The sequence below is a fragment of the Delphinapterus leucas genome, chromosome 10 (assembly GCF_059928025.1).
Source record: "Delphinapterus leucas isolate spDelLeu-1000000601 "Yukka" chromosome 10, BTC_Dleu_Yukka2, whole genome shotgun sequence".
Lineage (NCBI taxonomy): Eukaryota > Metazoa > Chordata > Mammalia > Artiodactyla > Monodontidae > Delphinapterus > Delphinapterus leucas.
In genome coordinates, this window is record NC_143138.1 from 50,186,493 (window position 1) to 50,203,296 (window position 16,804).

Here is a 16,804-nt window from a genome sequence, read left to right on the forward strand (position 1 = left end):
AGAAGACAGAGGAATACACAGCAGATGAAGGAGCAAGGTAAAAACCCACCAGACCAAACAAATGAAGAGGAAATAGGCAATCTACCTGAAAAAGAATTCAGAGTAATGATAGTAAAGATGATCCAAAATCTTGGAAATAGAATGGAGAAAATACAAGAAAGGTTTAACAAGGACCTAGAAGAACAAAAGAGCAAACAAAAAATGATGAACAACACAATAAATGAAATTAAAAATTCTCTAGAAGGAATCAATAGCAGAATAACTGAGGAAGAAGAACGGATAAGTGACCCAGAAGATAAAATAGTGGAAATAACTACCACAGAGCAGAATTCTAAAAAAAAGAATGAAAAGAATTGGGGACATCTCAGAGACCTCTGAGACAACATTGAATGCATCAACATTCAAAATATAGGGGTCCCAGAAAAAGAAGAGAAAAAGAAAGGGACTGAGAAAATATTTGAAGAGATTATAGTTGAAAACTTCCCTAATATGGGAAAGGGAATAGTCAATCAAGTCCAGGAAGCACAGAAAGTCCCATACAGGATAAATCCAAGGAGAAACACACCAAGACACATATTAATCAAACTATCAAAAATTAAATACAAAGAAAAAATATTAAAACCAGCAAGGGAAAAGCAACAAATAACAAAAAGGGAATCCCCATAAGGTTAACAGCTGATCTTTCAACAGAAACTCTGCAAGCCAAAAGGGAGTGGCAGGACATATTTAAAGTGATGAAAGGGAAGATCCTTTAACCAAGATGACTCTACCCAGCAAGGATCTCATTCAGATTTGACAGAGAAATTGAAACCTGTACAGACAAGCAAAACCTAAGAGAATTCAGCACCACCAAACCAGCTTTACAACAAATGCTAAAGAAACTTTTCTAAGCAGCAAACACAAGAGAAAGAAAACACGTACAATAACAAACCCAAAACAATTAAGAAAATGGTAATAGGAACATACATATCAATAATTACCTTAAATGTAAATGGATTAAATGCTCCAACCAAAAGACATAGACTGGCTGAATGGATACAAAAACAAGACATGTATATACACTGTCTACAAGAGACCCACATCAGACCTAGGGACACACATAGACTGAAAGTGAGGAGATGGAAAAAGATATTCCATGCAAAAGGAAATCAGAATAAAGCTGGTGTAACAATTCTCATATCAGACAAAATAGACTTTAACGTAAAGAGTATTACAACAGACAAAGAAGGACACTACATAATGATCAAGGGAAACATCCAAGAAGAAGATATAACAATTGGAAATATTTATGTACCCAACATAGGAGCACCTCAATACATAAGGCAAATGCTAAGAGCCATAAAAGGGGAAATCAACAGTAACACAATAATAGTAGGGGACTTTAACACCCCACTTTCACCAATGGACAGATCATCCAAAGTGAAAATAAATAAGGAAACACAAGCTTTAAATGATACATTAAACAAGATAGACTTAATTGAAATTTATAGGACATTCCATCCAAAAACAACAGAATACACTTTCTTCTCAACTGCTTATGGAACATTCTCCAGGATAGATCATATGATGGGTCACAAATCAAGCCTTGGTAAATTTAAGAAAATTGAAATCATATAGGTAGCTTTTCTGACCACAATGCTATGAGACTAGATACCAATTACAGGAAAAAATCTGTAAAAAATACAAACATATGGAGGTTAAACAATACACTACTTAATAACCAAGAGATCACTGAAGAAATCAAAGAGGAAACCAAAAAATACCTAGAAACAAATGACAATGAAAACACGATGACCCAAAACCTATGGGATGCAGCAAAAGCAGACTACTAAGAGGGAAGTTTATAGCAATACAATCCTACCTTAAGAAACAAGAAACATCTCAAATAAACAACATAACCTTACACATAAAGCAATTAGAGAAAGAAGAACAAAAAAACCCCAAAGTTAGGAAAAGGAAAGAAATCATAAAGGTCAGATCGGAAATAAAAGAAAAAGAAATGAAGGAAACAATAGCAAAGATCAATAAAAGTAAAAGCTGGGTCTTTGAGAAGATAAGCAAAATTGATAAACCATTAGCCAGACTCATCAAGAAAAAAAGGGAGAAGACTCAAATCAATAGAATTAGAAATGAAAAAGGAGCAGTAACAACTGACACTGAAGAAATGCAAAAGATCATGAGAGATTACTACAAGCAACTATATGCCAATAAAATGGACAACCTGGAAGAAATGGACAAATTCTTAGAAATGCACAACCTTCGGAGACTGAACCAGGAAGAAATAGAAAATATAAACAGACCAATGACAAGCACTGAAATTGAAACTGTGATTAAAAATCTTCCAACAAACAAAATCCCAGGACCAGATGCCTTCACAGGTGAATTCTATCAAAAATTTTGAGAAGAGTTAACACCCTTCCTTCCCAAACTCTTCCAATATATAGCAGAGGGAGGAACACTCCCAAACTCATTCTACAAGGCAACCATCACCCTTATACCAAAACCAGACAAAGATATCACAAAAAAAACTACAGGCTAATATCACTGATGAACATAGAAGCAAAAATTCTCAACAAAGTACTAGCAAACAGAATCCAACAGCACATTAAAAGGATCATACACCATGATCAAGTGGGGTTTATCCCAGGAATGCAAGGATTCTTATATGCAAATCAATCAATGTGATACACCATATTAACAAATTGAAGGATAAAAACCATATGATAATCTCAGTAGATGCAGAAAAAGCTTTCGACAAAATTCAACAGCCATTTCTGATAAAAACTCTCCAGAAAGTAGGCATAGAGGGAACCTACCGCAACATAATAAAGGCCATATATGACAAATCCACAGTCAACATCGTTCTCAATGGTGAAAATCTGAACTTTTCCACTAAGATAAGTAAGAAGACAAGGTTGCCCACTCTCACCACTATTATTCAACATAGGTTTGGAAGTTTTAGCAACAGCAATCAGAGGAGAAAAAGAAATAAAAGGAATCCAAATCGGAAAAGAAGAAGTAAAGCTGTCACTGTCTGCAGATGACATGATACTGTACATAGAGTATACTAAGGATGCCACCAGAAAACTACTAGAGCTAATCAATGAATCTGGTAAAGTTTCAGGATACACAATTAATGCACAGAAGTCTCTTGCATTCCTATACACTAACAATGATAGATCAGAAATAGAAGTTAAGGAAACAATCCTATTCACCATTGCAACAAAAAGATTAAAATACCTAGGAATAAACCTACCTCAGGAGGTAAAAGACCTGTACTCAGAATACTATAAGACACTGATGAAAGAAATCAATGATGACACAAACAGATGGAGAGATATACCATATTCTTGGGTAGGAAGGATCAGTATTGTGAAAATTACTATTCTACCCAAAGCAACCTACAGAGTCAGTGCAATCCCTATCAAATTACCAGTGGCATTTTTTACAGAACTAGAACCAAAAATCTTAAAATTTTTATGGAGATACGAAAGACCCCGAATAGCCAAAGCAATCTTGAGGGAAAAAAACTGACCTGGAGGAATCAGGCTCCGTGACTTCAGACTATACTACAAAGCTACAGTAATCAAGACAGTATGGTACTGGCACAGAAACAAATATAGATCAATGGAACAGGATAGAAAGCCCAGAGATAAACACACACACATATGGTCACCTTAACTTTGATAAAGAAGGCAAGAACATACGATGTTGAAGACAGCCTCTTCAATAAGTGGTGCTGAGAAAACTGGACAGCTACATGTAAAAGAATGAAATTAGAACGCTCCCTAACACCATACACAAAAATAAACTTAAAATGGAGTAAAGACCTAAATGTGAAGCCAGACACTATAAAACTCTGAGAGGAAAACATAGGCAGAACACTGTATGACATACATCACACCAAGATTCTTTTTGACCCACCTCCTAGAGAAATGGAAATAAAAATAAACAAATTGGACCTAATGAAACTTAAAAGCTTTTGCACAGCAAAGGCAACCATAAACAAGACGAAAAGACAACCCTCAGAATGGAAGAATATATTTGCAAATGAAGCAACTGACAAAGGATTAGTCTCCAAAATTTACAAGCAGCTCATGCAGCTCAATAACAAAAAAGAAAACAACCCAATCCAAAAATGGGCAGAAGACCTAAAGAGACATTTCTCCAAAGAAGATATACAGATTGCCAACAAAAACATGAAAGGATGCTCAACATCTCTAATCATTAGAGAAATGCAAATCAAAACTACAATGAGGTATCACCTCACACCAGTCAGAATGGCCATCATCAAAAAATCTACAAACAATAAATGCTGGAGAGTCTGTGGAGAAAAGGCAATCCTCTTGCGCTGTTGGTGGGAATGTAAATTGATACAGCCACTATGGAGAACAGTATGGAGGCTCCTCAAAAAACTAAAAATAGGGCTTTCCAGGTGGCGCAGTGGTTGAGAGTCCACCTGCCGATGCAGGGGACACGGGTTCATGCCCCAGCCTGGGAAGATCCCACATGCCGTGGAGCGGCTAGGCCCGTGAGCCATGGCCGCTGAGCCTGCGCGTCTGGAGCCTGTGCTCCGCAACGGGAGAGGCCACAACAGTGACACGCCCACGTACCGCAAAAAAAAAAAAAAAAAAAAAAAAAAAAAAACACTAAAAAAAAATTACAATATGACCCAACAATCCCACTACTGAGCATATAACTTGAGAAAACTATAATTCAGAAAGAGTCATGTACCACAATGTTCATTGCAGTACTATTTACAATAGCCAGGACATGGAAGCAACCTAAGTGTCCATCGACAGATGAATGGATAAAGAAGATGTGGCACATTTATACAATGGAATATTACTCAGCCATAAAAAGAAACGAAATTGAGTTATTTGTAGTGAGGTGGATGGACCTAGAGACTATCATACAGAGCAAAGTAAGTCAGAATGAGAAAAACATATACCATATGCTAACACATATATATGGAATCTAAAAAGAAAAAAACAATCCAATGGTTCTGAAGAACCTAGGGGCAGGACAGGAATAAAGATGCCGACATAGAGAATGGGCTTGAGGACACGGGGAGGGGGAAGGGTAAGCTGGGACAAAGTGAGAGAGTGGCATGGACATATATATACTATCAAATGTAAAATAGATAGCTAGTGGGAAGCAGCTGCATGGCACGGGGAGATCAGGTCTCTGCTCTGCGTCCACCTAGTGGGGTGGGATAGGGAGGGTGCGAGAGAGAGACAAGAGGGAGGAGATATGAGGATATATGTATACATATAGCTGATTTGCTTTGTTATACAGCAGCAACTAACAGAACATTTTAAAGCAATTATACTCCAATAAAGATGTTTAAAAAAAAACCTTTGTACTACTAGAATGAAAGAAGAAACGTTTTGGATGTGAAGGGTTTTTTTTTTATCATCTTTATTGCAGTATAATTGCTTTACAATGGTGTGTTAGTTTCTGCTTTATAACAAAGTGACTCAGTTATACATATACATATGTTCCCATATCTCTTCCCTCTTGCGTCTCCCTCCCTCCCACCCTCCCTATCCCACCCCTCTAGGTGGTCACAAACCACCTAGCTGATCTCCCTGTGCTATGCGGCTGCTTCCCACTAGCTATCCATTTTACGTTTGGTAGTGTATATATGTCCATGCCACTCTCTCACTTTGTCACAGCTTACCCTTCCCCCTCCCCATATCCTCAAGTCCATGCTCTTGTAGGTCTGTGTCTTTATTCCCGTCTTACCCCTAGGTACTTCATGACCTTTTTTTTTTTTCTTAGATTCCATATATATGTGTTAGCATACGGTATTTGTTTTTCTCTTTTTGACTTACTTCACTCTGTATGACAGACTCTAGGTCCATCCACCTCACAGGATATGAAGTTTTTTTACACTGTAGATCCCAAGGAGATTCCTAGAGGGAAGCCTCAGGATAACCTGAGGCACATGTGTGGTAGTAATCAAATAAGGATCAATACTTTGATTACTCACTCAGTATTGCTACTGAGACAGGAAATAACCATTTATTCTGGCCTGAACTATCAGGTCTCAGCTGTCAAACAGGTCACAGTGTGCCAACTGACTGCTAATTCCATAGCTAATGCAAAGTAATTTGGGCTCATAGAATGGTGTTTGCTGAAAATTTTTGGTTCTGGAATTTTTCTACAGATTGATCTTTGCAACCAGTGACTTCTGAGGCTACCATATTACAGACTATTGATGAAAAAAATACACAAAGCAAATCTGTGTACTTGCCATATTAAATATCACAGCTTTTAATCTGAAAATTGGCAAGAATATGATTTGTATACATTATTTAATCACGATTGTGAATGTTATTAAATTATAGTTGATTTACAATATTAATTTCAAGCATACAACATATTGATTCTTTTTTTTTTTTTTTTTTTTGTGGTACTTTGGCCTCTCACTGTTGTGGCCTCTCCTCTTGCGGAGCACAGGCTCTGGACGCACAGGCTCAGCGGCCACGGCTCATGGGCCCAGCCACTCTGCGGCATGTGGGATCTTCCCGGACCGGGGCACAAACCCGTGTCCCCTGCATCGGCAGGTGCACTCTCAGCCACTGCGCCACCAGGGAAGCCCCTGATTCATTATTTTTGAAGAGTATACTAATTTTAAAGTTATTATAAAATATTGGCTATATTCCCTGTGCTGTACAATATATCCTTGTATATTACTTATTTTATACATAGTAGTTTGTACCTCTTAACCCTTTGCCCCTCCCTCCATCCCTCTCTCCACTGCTAACCACTAGATTGTTCTCTATACTTGTGAGTCTGTTTCTGTCCTGTTTTATTCATTCGTTTTGTTTTTTAGGTTTCACATGTAAGTGAGAACACAGAGTATTTTTCTTTCTCTGTCTGTTTTATCTCACTCAGCCTAATATTCTCCCAGTCCTTTCCTGTTGTTAAAAATGGCAAAATTTCATTCTTTTTTATGGCTGAGTAATATTCCATTGTATATATATTACACCTTCCTTATCCATTCATCTGTCGATGGACACTTAGTTGCTTCCATATCTTGGCTATTGCAAATAATGCTCTTATGAACATTGGGGTGCATGTATCTTTCCAAATTAGTGTTTTTGTTTTCTTTTGATATATACCCAGGAGTGAAATTGCTGGTTAATTGGTAGTTCTACTTTTAGTTTTCTGAGGAACCTCCATACTGTTTTCCACAGTGGCTGCACCAATTTACATTCCTGCCAGCAGTGTACTAGGGCTCCCTTTTCTCCACACCCTCTCCAGCATTTGTTATTTGTGGTGTTTTCGACAATAGCCATTCTGACAGGTGTAAGGTGATACCTCATTGTGGTTTTGATTTACATTTTCATGATGATTATCGATGTTGAGCATCTTCTCATGTGCCAGTGGGCCATCTGTATGTTTTTTTTGGAAAATGTCTATTCAGGTCTTCTGCCCATTTTTAATCAAGTTGTTTGTTTTTTGATATTGAGTCTTGTCTTGTTCCTTATTTTAGAGTAAAAGCTTTTAGCTTTTCATCATTGAGTATGATGTTAGCAGTTTGTCATAAACTGCCTGTATTATATAGAGATATAGTCCCTCTTTACCAACTTTGATGAGAATTTTCATCATGAATGGATGTTGAATTTTTTCAAAGGCTTTTTCTGTGCCTATTGATATGTTTATGTGATTTTTGTCCTTCATTTTGTTAATGTGTTAATACTTATTGATTGTTATAGAGGGGATAGGTTACAATTTATTCTTAAAAAGAAAATTTTAAAAAAAATTTTGCTTTAGTGTTTATCTGTTATCACGTTCGTTATATCTCTAACAATGTGGTGTCTCTTGACAAATAAGGACTTCACTCTACGGTTTAAATATTGCCTCTGAAATTTGTGTACATATGTTTGTTGTTTTAGTTTTAAATCAACATTATTTAGGAGTCAACTTAAATACACTCATTTTAAGTGTAGTGTTTGATGAGTTTTGACAAATATATACACCTGTGTAGGCACCACAATAATCAAGATATAAAAAATTTCCATCATCCCTAAGGCTTCTTAACAATATAGTCAGTGTGCTAAGAAGTTCGCAATATAAAGCCGTCCTCCTTAAGAAAGCAAGGGGGTGGCATCAGACCATGAGAGTATCAGAGAATTTTTAATCGCTTGTGTGTTCTCATTAATCACTCAGAAGCGGTGTAAGCTTGATAAAGTCACGTAGCCCATCTGAGTATATTAGTGACTGATACGTTTTAAACCCTAAATAAATTATAATTATCGTTATTCACTTATGCAATGGAAAAATCTTTTTTGTCATTTATACAGTGGTAAATTAAGTAGAGCTCACCTGTAATTTTAAGGGCTCTGTGTTCAAACAGAGCACATATTTTGGTTTTTGCTTATTCCTGTCTTATTTATCTCTATATAATCATAAATTCTTGTATTAACTTGTAGTATTTTGTATGATTGTTGCTATCCGTTGTTCAGTGGTACGGTCATGCTATAAACAGTCACAGTATCAGGATAAATACATACAATTTAGGCTTGATCTAAAAGATTAAAACAGTGCAAAATAAATTTTAAAACACCATAGTGCTTCAGTATGGCATAATGATATTCTTTAACAAATAAAATGGAAGTTTTTGAATCAAACTGATGCCAAGCGTCTTAGCTCTTCAATATAATTAAGTGGTTTAAAACATATTTGATAGTCTTAGTCAATGTGTGTATATTGACGATATTATGATCTCACTTAGAGTTTATTGCTGAATCAATAGGTTGAGTTGGTTTTAGCTTGAATTAGTTCTTACCAACTAAATTTTCTTCCAAAGTATATATTTAAAAAGTGTTTCCTCTGCTTCTATTAAACAATGTTATAGAAAGCTCTTTTGTGCTTACTAGGAACTTCTATTTATTGAAACAATTACACTAAATTTAGAATTAGGGAGACAGATCTTAAATAATATCAATTATTGAAATATTCATTGTAACCATATAAATTCAGATGCAAATCCAGAACCTGTGACAGGTCGCCTTTTTCTCTGTACATCATTATGAGGACCACTCTGGGTACGAGTCTCAATCTAACTTTATCAGCTCTGTGTTCTTGGACAAGTTACACTACTTCTCTGTTCCTTGGTTTCTCTTTCTATAAAATGGACACAGTAATGATACCTTCCTTTTGGGGTTGTTAAGAGAATTAAATGAGTTAATACATGAGAAGCACTAAAATAGGGCCTGGTATGGGTGTTACGCTTACAAGAACTTACCAATATAAACTGAAATAAGTTTGCTCCTAATCTAAACATTCCCTGTGAAGTGAGTGGTCATGATTTCTAGCTCTGTATTGAAACTGCATATGACAACATACTACCCCAAGTCCTTTCAGCTCTGGAGCCCTGTGATTCTTCACTTGCAGCCTTTATCTCTGTGAACACAATTGCCTTCATTATTCAGGACACAGGCCTTGGTTGTTGGTAATTATTGCCCTCTATACCAGAGTTTTCAAAGGCACTGAGCCTAACATTGATTTGTTACCTGCAGGATTGAGCCTTGCTGATTCTTGCACAGGAATCTTGGGAAAGCAACCAAGTTTAAGACAAAAAGCTGACCTGTTTCACTGATTCATGCTTCAACATCCCAGGGCAAGGCAGAGACATAATCTCTGGGTGATCTGCGTGTCTCAACACAGAACCAGGGCACGATCACACAGAGAACTCCCTGAGCACTACAATTACCTGCATGCTTTATTGGATAAAGGGTCTTTAGGATACTTTCATGACCACAAACCAGAAAAAGGCCATGAGCAGTTCAAGTAAGAACTAGAAATGAGGTTATCAGAGAACTGTAAAAGTCTCCCCCTAGTTTCAAATTTTAAAAGAGTCATGTGGCACTAATAATGAATGACACCTCTGAGAGAGGGAAGGAGGCATATTTCCAGGGAATGCTTTCATGTCAGGATCATTTTGTCTGAGTGGAAAGTGATTTGCTGTGGGCCTTTACATAAATAGTTCCTGGGTCTCTGCCTCTGTATGTGACTCGGTTTGCTTTAATCTAAAGCAAAAAGGTAGTATTTATGAGGTTACAACTTCGCGCTAATCCTGTGGACCGTGAATTTGTTCACATTCATTTCATGTTAGAATTCCAGTGAAATGAAAAACAATGACAGTGAAACTGACATCTCAGTGAGTGCTGTGTACCAGGTACTACTGCAAGCACTTTGCAGGTAGAGCTGAGACAGGCTGGGACCTGGGACCCTTTGCTGTAGTGCTGCAATGCTTGCACCTGGACAAACCTCTCCTCCAGCAACAAAACACAAAAAAACTATATGGGACTAAAAATAATTGCTTGCACGTGCAGTTGGGGCAAATTATGGACAAAAAGATACAAAAGACAAAAAAACTCAACTGCCACTTCTGAAGAGCCAGGAGCAAAAACAGGGTGTTGGGAGCAAAAGCAGGGTACTGCGCATGCCCCCTGCACTTAACACCACCAGAGGGGTGGGCAGACGACCTAAGCTACCCCTCTGGCCCAACCCCTGGACACACCCCTACCCTCACCCCATATAAGGAGCAAGCTTGCCAGCCCCCCAGGGAGCAAGCAAAGTAAGGGAACCTGTTGTTTGTTCTCGCTCCCCCCTGCTGCAGCAGGGACCCCAATAAAGCCTTGCCTGAATTTCTTGTCTGGCCTCTAGTCAATTTCTATTGATTGGGGAAGGCCAAGAACGCTGGTCATTATCAGAATGGTCAGCTCTTTCTGGCTTGTCAAGACTTTCCAGGTTTCAGCATGAAAGACACACATCCTGGGAACCCCCCGATTCCAGGCAAAGTGGACTCTACTTAACAGGTACTATTTCACTTAATTACCAACCTCTTCCATTACCAATGAGCAACTGTTACTCTCTTTTGCCACTAAGGGAACTGAGATCCAGAGAGGTAAAGTCATTTTTTGAAGGTTCTAGAACCATTGACACATCCTACCAGTGGCTGAGTGGGAATTCAAACCCAGACAGCAGAGCTGACTCTCATTCTTCACCTAGGTTTAGGTATTGGAATAAGCACATAAGTTGCTGAAACAGACCCTTTTCACCAAAACTTGGCCTAGAACTTGGGTACTTCAATGCCTGTGGGTGTAAGGAGAGGAAGACAATTATTTCTATGCCATTCTTTGGTGACACCAAACCATATTGCAGACTCAATCTCAGAACTGCCTGTCAATGGGCATGAAGGAAGAACTTTTTGAGCCACCATAGAAAATTGATTAATGACTTGCAAAATTCTGCCAAAACAACACACCTGTACTGTACAGTCCTGTAGTGCCTTGCATAGTAACTACTTAAGGAACAGTGTTGAGTGTCTAGTTTGGGGAAAAAAACACTTCAGCAAAATGTGTTTTGTTTACATTAAGGTCCTTTTCCCCTTCTTATAAAAGCATGAAGAACTCTTTAGACAAATTATGATAAAATATCTGAAAACATCAAACCGTGTTTCGAATGGAAGTTACTATTTCCTGGATATTATTGTGATACAAATGCCCTTTGATAGAGTTTTATTCCTTCTATCATTCACTACCTATATGAATTGCTAAATGTTCTGAGGAGAGTAGATATAATAGCTCCCAGATTTTCAAATTTAGAAAAGTGATCAAATAGTAAAAAAGGGAGACAGGCTATGTGGTATTACCAACTTTTAAATTTATTAAACAATGATACTAGATAAAACACCTACTACTGGTAAATGATGATTACAAGCATATAGATCTAGTGGCACAAATTGTCTATCACTAGCACATTTGTTTTTCAAATTTTCATTTTAATACTAGACGGGCCGTCATCCTAGTTTAACACAAGAAAGTTTATCTCAACATATTACAAAAATAGGTGTTACGTTGGAAAAACAACTTGACTGCGCTGTAGCATCCCAGGCACTTGTTTTGGGTACCAGTGTGTCAGCGTTCAGTGCAACTGTGTTCAGTGCAACATGACACCAACTGCTCCAGAGTTCCCTTTTGTACCACAGTCATTGTAGAATTCCAGTTTCACATCCCTGTGTTGACAGAAATGGGAGCAGCGTATTTCATGCTGTTTCACTCAATTGAGATTTTTCTGGGCAAACAGAGATGCTGAGGAACCACAGCCCCCAAGCCAGCACCAAGAATGGAAGAAGCTGTGACAGGCTAGCATAGCACACCCCAGGCGCGGGTGGTCTCAGCTCAGTGTGCTTACCCCCCACCCAGAGCTCCCAACTCACCAGGAAGGAGCAGTTGGGGATGGATGTGAAAGGCATAGGTTGGGTCCAGAAAATGTTGTCGAGGATTGTCCACTAGTGTGGTGACTGGCGATTGGGAGACCCGAGTCACATCCTAGCTCTGCAGCCAAAGAGCTCCATGGCCCTGGCAACTCCCTTTACCCACTAAGCCTCAGGTGCCCCTATAATTGTATGACCTTCCAGAATCCTTCTGTTATAAAACGCACAGCTGTTTGATTTTCAGTTCTCCGAGATCCCCGCTTTCTGCTAATGAACAATACGTCCTAAAGCATTAATCAGCCTTGTTCATAGAGGTCATTTTGCAACCTGATGGAACACAGATGCCCTAAGCCTAAACCATGGTGATAAATAGAAAACAAGCAAGCAAATCAAATGTCGAACAAATAAGGAAAGCATGTACTAAATACTGTATGCCAAAAATCAGTGGGGCAGATTGGAAACTTGTGGCTGGTTTTCCAAAGCAAGTACTATGGCCAGGACGTATCAGCACATAACACACACACACACACGCACGCGCGCGCGCGCACACACACACACAGCGTCTGTATGCTTATGAGCACTTCTATATTTGGAGATAATTTCCTTGAGAGCAGGAATGGTTTCTTTTTCCAACCCCCAACATTTAGCTCAGTGACTGCCACATTCCCAGGGCCTAGTCACAATTTGTGGCATGAAATGTTGTTATCTGTTGGGGACTAAATTCCAGGTCCTGTGAATGCTTTTACATCTTAAATTCTTATTTTTACTCCTTAGGGCAGAGTGGGAAAAAATGGCTTTCTCCAGAACCAGACTTCACAGAATAATATTTGTTAATATCCCTATGGATATTAAAACTATAGGACCAATATTTTTATACCTGCAAAATACTGAGTAGGTAGTTGGAAGGGTGTAGGTGAGGGTAAAACAAGAAAGAAATTCTTTTTATTTTTTATTTTTAATTTTTATTGGAGTATAGTTGGTTTACAATGTTGTGTTAGTTTTAGGTGTACAGCAAAGTGAATCAGTTATTATATATGTATATGTATCCATTCTTTTTCAGATTCTTTTCCCATATAGATTATTACAGAATATTGAGTAGAGTTCCCAGTGCTATACAGTCCTTTTTACTATCTATTTTATATATAGTAGTGTGTGTATGTTAATCCCAATCTCCTAAATTATCACTTCCCCCCACGTTTCCCCTTTGGTAACCATAAGTTTGATTTCAAGATCTGTGGGTCTGTTTCTGTTTTGTAAATAAGTTGATTTGTATCATTTTTTATTAGATTTCACATATAAGTGATATCATATGATATTTGTCTTTCTCTGTCTTACTTCACTTAGTATGATAATCTCTAGGTCCATACATGTTGCTGCAAATGGCATTATTTCATTCATTTTTACGGCTGAGCAATATTCTTATAGGATGTTGTCATAGATACTTTCGAAAATCAGTGCCAGCTCCCCTCTCTGGGCTCTTTAAAATAAAAAGACAGTAAAGGCAAGCATTTCATTACGTCAGAAGAGAATAAATAGACAAAGGACACCTCCACCAACTTTTTAGCCTCTCTCCATATTGAATATTGAAACAGCATTCAATGTTACCCACAATGGCCTCAGCCCCCAGCTTATGAGGGCTTTTGTTTTGTTTTCTCCAGATAGTCAAGGACATCAGGATTCCTCACTTTTTGAGAAGGCAGACACAGCAGGTTTTGCACAAAAATTCTCTAAGAGGAAGGTTGCTGGCATTTCCATGCTTTTTCCTCCTTGGATGGAAGGTGATTGGCAGCGTGCCAATCTACAGCCTCATTTGAGATGGGCTACTAGATAGGTACCTGGCTGTTCTTTTCTAGGCAGCTTAGACAGGAAACGCACAACTGTTTTTTGTTTTGGCTGTGTTGGGTCTTCATTGCTGCACACAGGCTTTCTCTAGTTGCGGCAAGCAGGGACTACTCTTCGTTGCGGTGTGCGGGCTTCTCATTGCAGTGGCTTCTCTTGTTGCGGAGCACGGGCTCTAAGCGTGCAGGCTTCAGTAGTTGCAGCACACAGGCTCAGTAGTTGCGGGACATGGGCCTTAGGGCATGCAGGCTTCAGTAGTTGTGGCGCATGGGCTTAGTTGGTCCACGGCACGTGGGATCTTCCCAAACCTGGGGTCGAACCCGTGTCTCCTGCACTGACAGGCAGATTCTTAACCACTGTGCCACCAAGGAAGTCCCATACACAACTGTTTTTCAGAAAGTTTCTCCTGAAGAGTCTGCAAGCATACCACAGTCAGGCTGTCACACAGGATATGACAATGGTGTGAACAAATCACGGTGTAACTCAAGTGCAAGAGCATCATGTGCTAATCCCCTTTGTTTACCCTGAAAAAGGAAAAAAATTGATTGCATAATGAGTGTTAAGGATATTTTGGGCAAACAAGGACAAATTGGGCCATTAGTCTTTCAGAGGAGATGTTTTCAGGATCCAGATGTGTTCGTTATGTTTACAGGATGTCAAGTTGTACACGTAGGCGAGACCTCAGACCAATGCAGGGATTTTCTTTTGTAAGGAGCTAATAGCCTTTAACTGCGATGTGTACAATATTTAGCTCCCTAAGAGGAAGCGTACCTCTTAGTTGAATCTTAACTTATTTCCCTCTCTGTTGCATCTCTCATTTACTGTAACCCTCAGGGGTGTGTGTGTTAGTCCTAAACAGACAAAGCATAGATCTTTCTTGCAATCTGTACCAACGGAAACAAACTCAGATGAGACAGGCCAGTGGCTTATCAGCTGCCTCCTGTTTTTAGAGTCCTGGACATGCCTTTATGATGCACAGCCTCCTAGAGTTTACTCTGTGATCTAGAATCAACCATTTCTGTAAAATCGACTTCAAAGTTCAAATTTCTTGAAGCAACTGGAAAAAGGGAGCTCTATGGTTCCAAGTATCAGCATGATGAACAATTAAGTTTTTCTGACACCTAGAATGCCCTTAAGCCAGTGTCAGTAACACAATGGATGAGTAAACTTCAAGCGTCGTGCAGAGAATTGAAAGCAGTCTAGCAGAGCCAGAGAGAAGGAACAGTTCCAGCTGTTGAGCCAAAATCATCGTTGATGTCCCACCAAATTATTTGACCTTTGCTTGATTTTCTGGAGGGGATCTAGGTTACAGTTTACAAAAACAGGTAGTAAATATGGGATGAAAAAGAGAGAAACGTACACTGGCACTCTCCTTTTCAAGAAGTTCAAACCAAGGACTTAATATTGAACAGAAGAAATAAAGCTGGGTTCTTAGTTAGGGCTCTAAGAAGCCACTAAAATGCATGCAAAATTTTGAAAATAGGCTTGAGTGTACATTATTCTGGGAGAAATTTACATAGCCTGAAAATGTTTAAAAATTGTTAGGCAGTTTAATAGTTTCTTGGATATATAGCAACCCCATACGTGTAATCTTGCTGTTAATATGTTTATAGATGGGAAGAAATCTACATATTCATGCGGGTTCCACTGAAAGCTCTTTGAATTCCTCCTGCTTCTCTTGCTTGCTAAAACAGAAGCCTTGGGACTATGGCAACTCTTGCAGGTACACCAAATTTAGCTCATCTCACTGTTTTCCTTTCAACCCATTTGGAAGAGAAGTTTTAGTAGGTAGCACTGGCTTTTCAGCCATTTTCTCTGAAATACTTTTACTCCACTTAGTTAGGGAACACTCAGACTTAAAGCTTCCCCAGGAAGTAGATAAGCACTGGGCTGGCTTGCAGACAGGGCAGGTCTCTATATCTCTGGGTTGGCACAGCCTGGCGAAAATTGTTGAACTGCAGCATTTCCATCACAGTGCCAGCTCGATGGATGGCTAGACGCCAAGATTGCTATTTGGCAACAAGCGACCGGACAAGCAGCTGGTTATTGCAGTGAATCTGAGCAGCATGCATGGGGCCCTGACTCTGGTGCCGTACCCTCCAACCCAGTTAACAACTGAACCCTGGAGGCGTTTTCTGACTCCCTTCCCATCTCATCTTGGGATGGGCTTTGCCCTGGCAAGGGGGGTCTCCAGCAGTTTGCCCCTGCCTGGTCCTGAGCTGGGGCGTCTGGCTGGAGAAGATGCTTACAGACTCCTGAAGGGTGAGGGAACACTGGGCAACCGGGGCTGGCTCTGCGGGCGGGACTGGCCAGAGCATGATTTCACTAGAGGCTGGCAGGGAGAGGGCAGAGTCAATGTGAGCTGCTGGCATTCCACTCTAGCCAGGGGCAAAGAGGTGACAGCCTGCTGGCATCTGCCTTGGGCCCTGCTGGCATCTATTTTGAGCTGATTTTTGCGAAAAGTGCTAAGACTAAGGGACCTACTGAGCACACTTGTCAAGAGGGAATTTCCAGGAGGAGGAAAGGCAAGAGAATTTGGCCCAGGAGACACAGCCATGATCAAGACATAGAGTGACATTAGCCATGGGTGAGCAGGATCTTACTAAATTTTCTCTGAGTTACTAAAGTGGAAAAACAATCCCTTACTTGGGTTTTTGGACTCCCTCTTTCTGCCAGAACTTCTGGACCTTGAGACTAGTTTGATCTTAAGCTTTTGGAAGGGAGAAAGGA

At 39.4% G+C, this 16,804-nt stretch overlaps 1 protein-coding gene and 1 pseudogene across 9 annotated transcripts in view; both read left to right on the plus strand.

Annotated features, from left to right (window-relative positions):
* RBMS3 (RNA binding motif single stranded interacting protein 3) overlaps nt 1-16,804 on the plus strand; it is a 716,964-nt gene that overhangs the window by 172,384 nt on the left and 527,776 nt on the right. The gene's annotated exons all lie outside the window — the stretch shown is intronic.
* Nucleotides 8,269-16,804, plus strand: part of LOC149748233 (DNA primase large subunit pseudogene) — a 91,877-nt pseudogene continuing 83,341 nt past the window's right edge. The window contains exon 1 of the transcript XR_016394667.1: nt 8,269-16,661. The product of XR_016394667.1 is annotated as a DNA primase large subunit pseudogene (transcript). The remainder of the gene's footprint in view (nt 16,662-16,804) is intronic.